The sequence below is a fragment of the Echinococcus granulosus genome (genome assembly GCF_000524195.1).
Source record: "Echinococcus granulosus chromosome Unknown EG_S00198, whole genome shotgun sequence".
NCBI lineage: Eukaryota > Metazoa > Platyhelminthes > Cestoda > Cyclophyllidea > Taeniidae > Echinococcus > Echinococcus granulosus.
In genome coordinates this window covers 75,529-88,237 of record NW_020170578.1, presented here as the reverse complement: position 1 = coordinate 88,237, position 12,709 = coordinate 75,529, and positions in this window count along the sequence as shown.

Genomic DNA, 12,709 nt, shown 5'->3' with positions numbered 1-12,709 from the left:
CTTTATAGATGCAAATTTGCAAAACAAAACGGGAAATGCAGTTACAAAGGAATTACGCATTTTTCTTTTATTGCCATTATGTTATGCTAAAAATATCACCTAACAAATTTGATTGTTATGAGTAAAAACGCCGGCAGAATATTAAATTATGCTAATCAGTTTTCCGCAATATTTAGTGTGTAGGTTAGGAAATACATAGAAACAGGGCAATGTTTGTGTCTTAAAATGGACGATTAGAGGGAAAAATGGATGACAGGGTGAAAGATTAGGGAGTTTGATAAATTATTTACATGAGGATAGCATGGAGATCTGGCCACACCACCTGTTCCACTGATACGCAAGGCCTGATTTCCTGTTAAAAATGAGCCCCTTTAATCAGTATTAGGAATTATTTTGGAAAATATTTAAAGCAAGGTATCTATTTGAGCCATTTAAGAGCTCTTCATTCCCTCATTTTATAGATTTTGCTCAATGCGCATATCAAATTTGTCAAGGTTTTTGTGGAATCTTATGCTTAAGTCCCATAGAAAAAGGTATTTGTTGCGGCGGACTGGATCTTTAGTGGATATCGCTTAAGGGAATAATTAGGCAATATCTTAGCCTTCTAAACCACACTAACTTAAAACGTCAGTAATACCTAAATAAAATTACTTGAAGTCCTTATCTGCGGTTTGGTTTACCAGACTTACTATATCACACTCGAAATAACAATGAGCGGTAATTGTGCATCTTGTCATCCTCAGTAATATCAACTAATACTTTATGATGCGCTATGCATTTTTAAAAGCAACTGCAATTGCTTTTAAACCTGTTTCGTGGAACAAGTGAGGGCTTGTTGCAATTTTCTGATCACTGGAACTTTTACTATCTCTGTTGACCATTTTCTCCCATCTATCTGAGTCGTCGAATACTGCCCGACCCTCACCTGGTGCATTCAAAACTGATGATGCAATGCATAGTGATGTACGATTCAGTGATGTCTATGGGCTTTTGATGCTTCACGCCTTGGAGTTAAAGTCTGAGATTGTCAAAAGAAAGATCACCTTTCCTGAGGACGATTTCATTTGTTTGGTGTCTTCATCTTCAGAATACATCATAAAATACCTTTTTATCAAAACCTGAACCAGAGGCTTTCAATTTATTGGGATATAAGTTTGTGTGACTTATGTTCCTTCTAAAATGAACGATGACTTGTAATGTCTGATGCGGGAGGTTAACCAAGGGGACCCTCAAATAAAGCAGGGCCATGGGATTCTTTGACTCTGTTTACATGCCATTTACCTAACTGTCATAATATTTCAATCAGTGGAAAGATATTAATTGCCAAGTCATTGTAAAATATGTTTCAGTCAGACCTTTTATATCATCTTTTTTACGAAATCCCAACAGTAACTGACTCGATAAATTGGATATTGCCTGTTACACACTTAAAGCAATTGTCTTCCATATCCACCATCACCTAAGACAAACAAGTGCATTTTGGACTTGTATCATGTCAAATGTTATAATTCAGGTGATAGCATAAAATGGGCCACAAAATATTTGTGACAGACCTGTAGAGAATTGGTATTTTGTTTAACCCCGTAGGCATCACCATCGTTCTGCGGCATACCCTTTGGGTCATGTTATTAGGCTTCCAGTCCGCGTATCCTATAGTAAGCATCATGTTTGTCTATTATACGCTGTTGTTTTGCAAAGCTAGCGAAGCCTCGGGAAGCTGAGTTTCATTACAGCTCACAAATGTGCTATCAATCCTTTTCCAAGTATCTTTATTCAAATCCTCACACTCCGTGCACAATATCCACCGTAGAACTGGTGCTGTCATGCACTGCCCCACAAATCCCCTCCCGCACAGTAAATTCAAGTGCCTTCATAGGTGTGGAATAACAAACCATTCCGGCTATGTTTGATAGACTAGCAGTGCATTATACTTACTGCCATCAACTGCCCATCAGCAGTCGCTCATCAGGTGACTTAATTATAACCCACAACTCTTCTCAAAACTCACAAACAGGGTCGTCGATTCCTCAAAAACGAACTTGGAAGTCATTTGTTCATGAGCGGCACTTCATTTTACGCACAATCTTTTGTTGATATAAACTGAATTAGACGGGCTTTATTTAATTCACGGATTTCGAATCCTAACCAGCGATGGTGCAAGCCGAAGGATTGAAATAGACCTCATGTTATCTAAAAGTACCAAAGTGGCAATAAAATGCCCACACGGAGTCCAAGAATAAAACGCCCTATCGTCGGTAGGTTTGCCATTGTAAATGTATCTGGTTTAAAGCGTCGGCAAAGGTAGATGTAGAAGCTGTGGAAGGGCAAAAAATAAATAAGACGGAAAATGCTTTTTGCTATGCAATCTTCAATGTAGCCCTCAGAGACTTCTCCTTAGACGAAAGAAGCAACAATACTTGGGTTGCATATGCACTGCCGATGGCAGGGCCTAGGGTTCAAGCCGCCCGACAGAAATACAACATGGGTGATACACGTATCCGCGGCACCAAAACGAAGGCTTAGATCAACAAACAGTGCTTTACACTATCATTCCTTTAGCCCTATTTCACAGTCTGCTTCAGCTTTGAAGTTGTTGTCTCAGTAGCATCAGGACTGATAAAGGATTTCATCCACTGTTCTGTTGTTCTAACTTTGTCTTCCTGCATTTATTCAAGAAGTCAACTTTTAAAATGTGATCAAGTGTATAAGGATGCACTTCCAGAGCATTTTATTGCCAATTTGTCACTAACATTTACACCGAGGTATTTGGGATTTGAGAATTCTGCAGCCTTATTTGTGGGGTGCATTTCGGCTCTGATTTACTAGCAATCATATAACGATAATGTCCATTTAGGTGCTGAAGTGTTGTATAAGCCTAGGATAGCCAGAATGTTCCTTTGATTGTAGGGAGGTGCAGTTTGAAAGAACTGAATGGTAGACCACCTTAAAGAAGCATTCATGAACTGCTACTGCACAAAATCTTTCCTGTTTAATTGCCGTTTTTGTCGATCCGAGTAGTAAATCCATTACAAATACCCCTAACTACTTCAGTGAACCTGCGTAAATTTTCCAGTAGGTAGGGAGTGGTATTTGTCTGTGAAAGTACGTACTGTGGGTCTGATTGTGCTCTATGATTTCGAGTTCCGTACAAAGCAAACCATTTCCTAGAAGAATTCCATAAAGTGGGGAGGTTATGCTCAGCATCGCTAAGCTTACTGACATTTGTGTCAACAAAAACCAGACTGAATTATTCTTATTTCGCTTTAGTTCAGATTTTGGACTGAAGACTAGTCAAATGTTCATCCCAAATCAACTTTTTTGGCGTGAGTTTCAGTGAATCATTTCCTTATTGTAGATATTCCTCATCTTTTCCTCCGTGAGTCTGCTCTTTTTAATCGTTCTATAGTTGGCCTATTAAGCAACAGATAGGTGCTAAGGATAAAATAACCTCTAGTTTTGATGTATAAAGTACTAAATGGGTTCTGCTTTTGGCACCTCTGACGAGTTAAGAGATCATTATCTACATTTCCGAGTACACCAAATTTGGCAGTACCCAAGTCAGCCTACAAGGCAATGTTGGCGACCAGATGATCTTGAAATGGTCTGACCAGTTTTTTCTTTTCTCAACAATAACGCATTACATGAATCCTTGTTTTTGCTATTGCTGTTTGCTATCCTGTCTCACCTTTCACGCTAAAATTTATTGGCGAAATCCCCCACCCAATCTTCATCAAGTTCATTTAACCTAATTTGGGTGCATTAGATTGCTATTTATAGATAAAAATAAAATGATACTTGAATTAGTGGCATAAAAGTCCTTGGAGTTAGAATTATATGCTGCCGAAATCACTGCTTTCACAAAGGTGGAAGTCGATGGCATATGAAGAAAACTAGACTTTGTGGGTTGTCCAAATAGTTGAAGAAAAAAGCTTTAAGATGATACAAATTTCATCCCATTCGTCTTCAAAGAATCTAAATTCCATTTTTTGACAGAGAAAAAACTGGTGGCATTTAGGAATTTGTTGTGTTTGTAACATTGCTACAAAAGTATGCGCTGGTAAATTTGTGATATTTTGATAATTATCACAAATTTTCGTAAATAATGATGCTAGAGATGTCCTAGAAAAAGTAAATACAATAATAAGATCTTCAAGTAAATGACTGTGTGATGATAATTTTCTGCTCTATTTAGAATGGATATACTGAACACCTCATTTGCTTGTTTGATCCTTTGTTTTGGTTACGTAAGCGCTTATGGCCCCACCTTTGTGCCTCCCCTATGTGGCATAGCCTCTGGGCAATGTCAGTAGCTCTTCGATCCTTCATACATCGGCAACAGGTGCTCTGGACTAGTATTATAGCTTCTCTTGAGGCCAAATGTTAAATTTGCGTTGGAATGTGACATACGTCCTTTTGCTTTAATCAAATCCACCTGTTTCTCAAGAAGAACTTTCTCCCATTATCATGCAAATTAAATTGGAATTTGCCAACACTTCAGACACAGCTTTACGGTATTCCACTGGAAATTAATACTAGGGGATTTTTACTTTGTGTCGCTGTCAAAGCTGGTGACAACTTTCGACTGTAATCACAACTGCGTTATTTGTAGGCGGGTTGTTAACAAAATTAATCAAATGGAAACCTTTGGTGCGTTTATTGCAAAGCTTGTAAGAAAAGTAGACGCTGCCTCTTTGTTCATGAAAGTTTAAAATGGTCCATTTATCCATCCACCCATCACAGAGAAGTGATTAACAAGGTTAATCTGATCAATCCAACTGTACTAATGTCTACCTATTAAATAACGAATGGAGATAAAGAATGGTAATGGTGGTCAGTAAAGCGAATGGAACGGATGAATACCCTCCTGTAGAGCACTGACCCTTTTAACTAGTACAAAGCTATTCAGTCCATGCAGTGAGATTTACCTATTGAACAAGCTTGTGTTTTTATTGAAATTGCCAAGATGTGCCATTGGCTTTGATAACCTAGAATTCTTCGGACATTAGAGAGATTAATTTTTTAATCTGCGTCCCTAGTTTCGAAGGTAGTATGACTTTCGCATCTATGGATTTTTTAAAATACACCAACTACTTGGATGGTCTAACACACAATCCGCGCTGGAGTTCCTAAGTGTAAGCGCAACATCAGTTCTTTATAATCAAATAGATTTTAGGCCTCGGTAAAATACTGCGGGTTGCCATTGATGCTGGCACTGTGGAGCAAGTGCAACAATTTCTTACTCTTAACGGTAATGTGGTGGCTTTTGCCTATAAAAGGATGAATGGTTCCCTCTAGGGAATCAGCTGAATCGCAAAAGGTTCACTAAGCAAGAAAAAAGTAGCCATGTTTCTTTTAAGATGAACTGAGAGGTCTCTCTAGGCTTCCCAAATTCTTTCGAAATTCCCAAACATTGGAAAAAGGAATACAGAATCAGGATATGCTCTTCAAGGGACAATGACAGGAGTTATGAAACGAACACTGACAAAAGCTATGAGATGTAGCAAGATGGATGAAGGGATCTAGTTTAGGTGCTAGACGGGTAAGCGATGGCTAAGGGGTTAGTGCAGGACGGATAAAGATGATTTCTTTACAAGTACTTGTTTTAGTTCTTTTTTTATCTGAGTATGACTATCTGGTAAGTGACAGTTAATCTTCTTTCTTTATTTAGAAATTTTGGAGTTTGTTCAAACCTTAAAGTAGTCAATACGACCACGAACAAGGAGGACAAGAAGCCACTGACCAAGTACAATTTACACTTCTAGATAGACTCAACATTTACTTGTTAAATTTAATAGCAACTTTACCGATTCGTATTCCCTACTTTTACATATCAGCAAAAATTAAAAAGCTAGTCTTCTGTCTAAGCTCACAATGTAGTTTTGTTATTTACTTGTTTAATGCCAATGCCGTTAGGTCCTAAACTGCATCACTAGCCATGCTTTTAGGCCAGTCATGCCATTAATTTACATACATGTTTTACTTAACGTAGACATAACATGCGTAATGGAGTAATGGAGATGTGCCATGACCAATGTGGATCCACTTAGAAAGCTAGTGTACAAAACGTCTTGCAGTTTGGACAAATCTTGTACTTAAGTCATTTTTCAAATAATGAAGGATTTAGTATTTAAGCAATGCCATCTTTCCCATCACTGTTCAGAACAAAGGAATGTCTGTTAGTCACTTCAGCAATGCAGCTTAAAAGCGGCAGATCAAAGGCAATGCGTTCAAGGAGTCAAGTGTGTGGCCAACCTGCATAACTAGAGCTTAACGCTCTACTATGCTCTGTTTGATGTTTTGGGAATATAAGATCGTTCAAGTGATGTTGACATCCTCATTTACGCGTCCACATTCTCCAGAATCTAGATATGCGTTCCATGATTAAGCATTTGTTTTGCGGCAGCTTTTGAAGTGATTCATCCACCGACATTTTGAAAAAGAAGTTCACTTTCTTATCATAGATGGTCTGGCCGCAAAACAGTAGAATTGGCGTCACTGATGTACTGATGGCATTTATTGTCATTTGACATATTGAATGTTAACATAGATGAATATGGGATGGATGCGAGTCCCCTCAATGTATTTGGGCGGGAGGTAAATAGGAGTATAGAAAATCATTTTTTTCTGACTATTCCAAATCCCTCATGCTCATAGATCTAACGCGGAGAAACACTTGACCCTGATCTACTGTCCTGAAGACTATGTGAACACGCTAACCATTTTGTTCATAAATTAGTCAGCTGCGTTTAACAAGCAAAATTTTTTTAGAAAAAAGATAGGATCCGAAAATTGGTAAAGACCTTCTTGTTCACATCAAATCGAACAAGTTACCGTCTCAAGAAGGATGGCTAACAATTTGGATTTTCGAATCTTTACTAAACTTGAAAAAAATAGTAAAAAGACAACAATTCATTGACTGACGTAACCCCTATTCATGATGTCAGTAATCCAAATACCTTTCAACTAGTCGAGAAGCTTTACACGAAGATGCATTTTCCTCCCCATTTTTTGCAAATGTAGAGTAGTCGTGGTGGCGTGTGCAAGGATTAAAAGATTTGAAGGTGACTTAACTACCTCTCCGACGAATGCAGAGCGTTTCAGACGTTCAGCAGGCTAGAGACACAAGCACTAGTTGTAAAGATGAAATTGCTACAGGGATGCCAAATATGCAAGCAAAATCAACCCGAAGGCTCCGCCATTATTCCTCTGCTCATTAACACGGACATAAGTCCCTGCCAGTAGCTCCTTAGACCACATGTACTACAGCAATACATTTTCTATCCTAGGAATATGACTATTCGGCTTCTGGAGAGGCACAAAAGCTACCGTAGTACTTTGCTAGAGTAACTGTTTCTTTTGTTGATTCCTTTACGCAAAACGCAGCTAAGAAAGATGATAGTTTTATGCTAAAAAAGGCAGTATCAAACACTACTAAGTACATTTGCCAATCGCAAAGAATTCGTATCACCCAAATTTAAGGGATTTGGTTCTCAAAATCGAAGTTGTGCATGCATAACTCTCACCTCCTTGGCCTCAACGAGTGAACACAACAGTGTGGATAATACATTCCCTCCGTAGAGCCTTTGTCCATAGTGGTAATAAAGATTTTTAAGCTGGCCAAACTGCATGGATGAGGGATGCAGAGCTCCCCCAACCAGGGTAATGTGTCATGACTACAAAGGAATGCCGCTAACTGAACAAGGATTTAGCATGTCTTGAGAGTGAGAAATGTACACTTATTTAATTCATAAAGTAGCTAGTCTAATTTGCATAACAAATGATGGCAGCCGTGGGGCACAGTGACTCTGTTCACTTCAAAAACTATTTCATTAGAAATGTCGCAAATCATTTAAGACGAAACACTTTATTGGGAACGGTTTTTAGAAGTATGAAGCATTAAGCACGGCCTGTACAATACACCTCAATGAAGCAAATATTTGCCACTGTCTGAGAACAAACAAGACATTGAGAGGTAGTTACAGAAAATGCTGGAGAATAAATAACCTCCATGATTCTCACATCCCTATTTCACTCCCAAGAACTCCCGACAGGCACAGGACTTGTTTGTTCATCCCAGCCTAGCTGGAAGGATAAGCTAAATTGGTGTATCCAACTTTTGTTCCAGTACAGCGTCTCTATTAGTCGAATTGGTTTAGCAAAAGTTCTGTTAGGGCGAGCTTTAGCACATTACTTTCATTCCAACGAAATCTCTCTTATGAAACATGGGCAAATTTTCCAGAATTTTCAAATGATATCAGTGTAAAGGGTGAAGATGTGTGAAGGAGAAGTGATAGATGCTCAGGATGAAGCATTATATTATACTACTTCTGTCTCAGCAATCAAAAATCCATTTGAGTGGATTAGCTTAAAAGGAAGATAAGTTCTTTTACATCCGTAAATGTCAATAGTGTGCAGCTGTCTCTCGTAAAACCAGCGACTGAAATGCTTGTATATGGTCATGGTGTCGTGATGGAGGCAGAGCACTCCAACCCTCTAATTAACCGCACTAGTGATCACAAAGGCTGTCCCCGAAAATGGGCAGATATTTTGTATGCTGCCAGTTGGATATTTTCTCACTTGATGTGTCTTGTTGTCGTTTAAAGCAAACTGTCAGCGGTAACCTAGCATTGATAACCCTCATTTCCGACTGCATTGTAGCTGTATCATAGCTGCACTCAACAAAGTGTATATGAGGTAAATAGCTAACTTTTCTTCCCACTACGGCGCCAATCACCAAGGTCCCTATTCACGTCTTAATATTTAAATGGCTTTGGAAGATTTGCACATCCACATCAGAGCGAAGTATTGTGATCACGGACACTGCCACCGATGACGACCAAAGTAAAGAGATAAAACCTGTCAGCAGACAGTGTACGCTCGGATCACCGAATGCGCTCACATCCCTCTTCAGGTGTGCACAAGTGGTGATTTGTGAATGCCTTGGCTGTGAAGTGAATATTAGGTCATGTAGAGTGTCTAAGCGTAGTTTCCACAGGTCAGGACATATTCAGGGATTAGCAGGAAAAAGGGGAAATTCAACTTCCGAGAAGGTCGTTTCCAGACGCCAGATTGGAAGCATTCCTATAGAGCATTAAGGCTCATGACAGGAGTGGTAATCAGTTTTACGAAACATAAATACACCCTGACAAGTTTGACTGCTTAAATATACACCATAATGAGCACCGCCAATCCAAGTTTCGTTGCCTTTCCTTGGATTGGCCACAACAAGTTCTCGTTTGAACTGTAGTTGACCACTCTAATGCTATCCATGAAGGGTAGTACATGCTGTAGACCCCTTTTTGGACCCTAGATATGGCATGTTTTGCAAGACAAACTTTTATTGGAAGAGTCCGCTTTCGCAGACAAAGAATTTCACTGCAGCCCATTTAAGTCAAACAAGTCTGGACTTGGTGTTAGCCCCCTGTTATTAGTCTCTATCTATTTAATTAATCACAGGAGATATCTTCTCTCTGAATTATAAACAAGACACTGAATCTTACTGATGAGTATATTCTGTCTACCCGTTAGTAGGAGTCCTGAGTCCCCATTCTTTACCTCCACCATAAGCCATATCACACAATATTCCTACATGCCATCTTGGTTCGCGGTATCAGGACCAAGTACAGGTAAAAGTAGAATTAAACCTTTCTCGCAGAGGATATAATTTGCGATGCAGCGATGAAGTTGCTTAGTTATGAGGAGTCAAACCTGCACTTTTACAGCTGGAGAGTAAAGTCCAGGCAGTGTGATCCAAAATATACAGAGACAGCTAATTCCTATTAAATGCCATGCAGAATTGTCAAGCTGCCCCTGACATCTAAATGTTGACGAATTGTACGCTAGTGCGTTATTTTTTTAGATACTTTTAACAATAAGCATTTAGAGAGTACAAATATACCACTGCAGTGGCGGTGCGTAGAAGTGTAATAAATATCAAAAATGGATGTCTGTTTTTTCTTTTTCATCAACAATATTAATGACGCATGAATTTAATCGTTCACTTTGAAATATAATTGCTTTCGCTGCACGTGATACCTCCTAAAATTACCTCGAATTATATCAGGTGTAATAGATGGCAAAGCGAAATTGTTTTATTTGCAAAAATTTACTTCTTTTCGTAAACAATCTGGGGCCATTAGGCTTATAGTTCCGATGTGAAGGAACATCAAACCAAGACTTACTCTCCTTGAGGACTGTGTGAATAGCTTAGCCTTTTGTTCACAAATTAGTTTAATTTGTTAGACTGAATCACTTCCTGTTTTCCAAAAAGAGGATAGGTGTGGAACAAAATAATGGCCATTCTGCATGTTTTTCTACATTAAGTTGCAATATTCACTAGGAAAGAAAACATTCGTAAGAGGAAATGAATACGATTTGGGAGGGTATAATTTGTCTTAGCAGTAAGTGTCTATAAAATTAATTGACTATCATCTTTCCGTTTCGTGGTGTTTCGGTGATCTATAGCATCTCAGCTAGCACAGAAGCTCAAGACGGATATGGATTTTTCTCTCCCTCTCCGTCATCTGTAGAGTCGTCGTCGCTATTTATGCATGAATCGAAACGATTGAAAGTGCCTGAACTACCTCTCTGAAAATAACAGATTCAATTACCCGTTCGGCAAGCCACAGACATGGGAACCAGGTGTAAAGTTAAAACGCGTAACAAATTTATGAAATCAGGGATATGAAATTCGGTAGATTTTCTGCAGGAAGTCTGAATATGTGCGATAGATCAAATTTAAAATCCGTTATCCAGGTAACTAGTTAATGTAACTTCATTTCGTGGGCACTCCAGGCTTCAACATCGTATTTTCTCTAGCCGGCATGAACTGCGGACCCTGTTCGTAGACTCGCAGTCAATCTATACCTCGACAAATCGTTTTCTGCCCCATTACTACGACTTTTCGACTTTAGGAAAATAGAGGTGCTATAAGTAGTAATCTGCTTGCGTAAATGGTCGGATTGTTAATCCTATTATGCACAACATACAGCTAAGCAAAATGTTGGTTTTATGCTGGAATAGGCCAAAACAAACATCATAAAGTTGTGTTTGTAGAATTAGCAGCTTGCCTCCCTCAACGTGTGAAATCAACAGTGTGGACGATGTATTCCGTCCGCAGAGCCCTTGTCCATGGGCGAAATAAAGTCTTTCAAATTGGCCAAGCTAAGTGGGTGACGAATGCAAAGCCCTCGGACTAAAATAATATTGAACGCCGCCCAAAGAACATGGATGAAACAGGACTTGGCAGTAAGAAATGCAGCCGTTTTGCTGCGGTACGTGATTAGTCTAATTTGCCTTACAAATTGTGGCAACAATGTAAAAGTGCGATTTCGTTCGCCACGCAAGCAAACACATTTAAAAACGTCTCAAAATATCCGTCAATGCTGCCTTCCTTTGCCACTCTTAGATTGTAAGCATAATATTTTGATTTATTTTGATAAATTACTGAAGGAAGAATCTTTACATGAATTGCACATGCGTCAATCACCAGCATAACCACCTAAAGTGCTCAACTGTAGGTTACATTTTCCTTCAAAGTTATAAACGGCCCCTTTTTGGGTACCAATTTGGCATGTGGGAGGAATGTCAGCACTCTAAGTGGAGAAACTTCCTTTAGCAACTTGTCCGGTAAAATAAGCGAAGTTTATTCCCTACAAAAATATGCTCAGAACGGATAACAATAATTTGGAGCGCTTAAGACGCACTTGGTTGGATGAGGCACTAATAAGAAGGAAAAATAACCCACCTCCATTAAATGGATGAATTTTTGTTGGTGCATAGTAGAGGCTCTAAGCATACCACCCAATGCGAGGTTCGAAGGCGTGATGCGTAACTAAGTGAGTCTGGCATCGAACAAGCCGAACTGTCCATTAGCAAGAGTCCTTGCAGAGCAACAGCTTTAAGGACAAAAGTGTGCATTTCTTGTGCACGGATTTTGCATTTGGCCTACCGTATAACATCTTTAATTACAGCGATCAAAACCAAAGGAGTAAAGTGAATAGGTTCTTGGGTAGATGAGTGGATGAATGAGACACAGAGTGAGTGATCAAATGCGCACGCTAATTGTTTACCTTGCTAACGCAAGCTTAACGGAGTAGATGCCAGACCAAATTGATATTTGGCCTTCAACTGCCAAACAATCATGTCTACAGTTCTCAACTACTCATCGCATCCTACATAGAACCATGACGGGAAATACATGGAGATGCAGGGTGTTCCAAGTTTTTATAATTTACAGGATGATCAAATGCATAGATCCAGTTGGACCTTCCAACAAATGTCATTTTATGGCTGGTAAAAGCGTTCCTCGATAGAAGATATTTGTGGTGGTCACTACTTTGTCAAACATATCAAAATAAAATCACTTACAATTATGAAATTGGAAACACTGTATGGGTAAAAGGATCAACAATTTGTAATAATTTTTAACAACTGCTCTTTGCGATCCATCTTTCTGTTCTGTAAGTCTAACTTGGTGCATGATGGTGGAATCCAAGATTATATGGAATGCAGTAGGTCACCCTGAGGCAGCTGCACATTTTCCTCACATCTCTGAAGAGATATGCACTTGCGTGATAAAAGTGTGTATTTGAGTGCTTTGCCTGTTAACAAAGCCTCCTCACTCCCATCGTATTCAAGTACGGAACGATTTACTAATGACCTGGTGAAGATCACATTGCAAGTTCGGCCGGTTGAAACACTTCTCAAA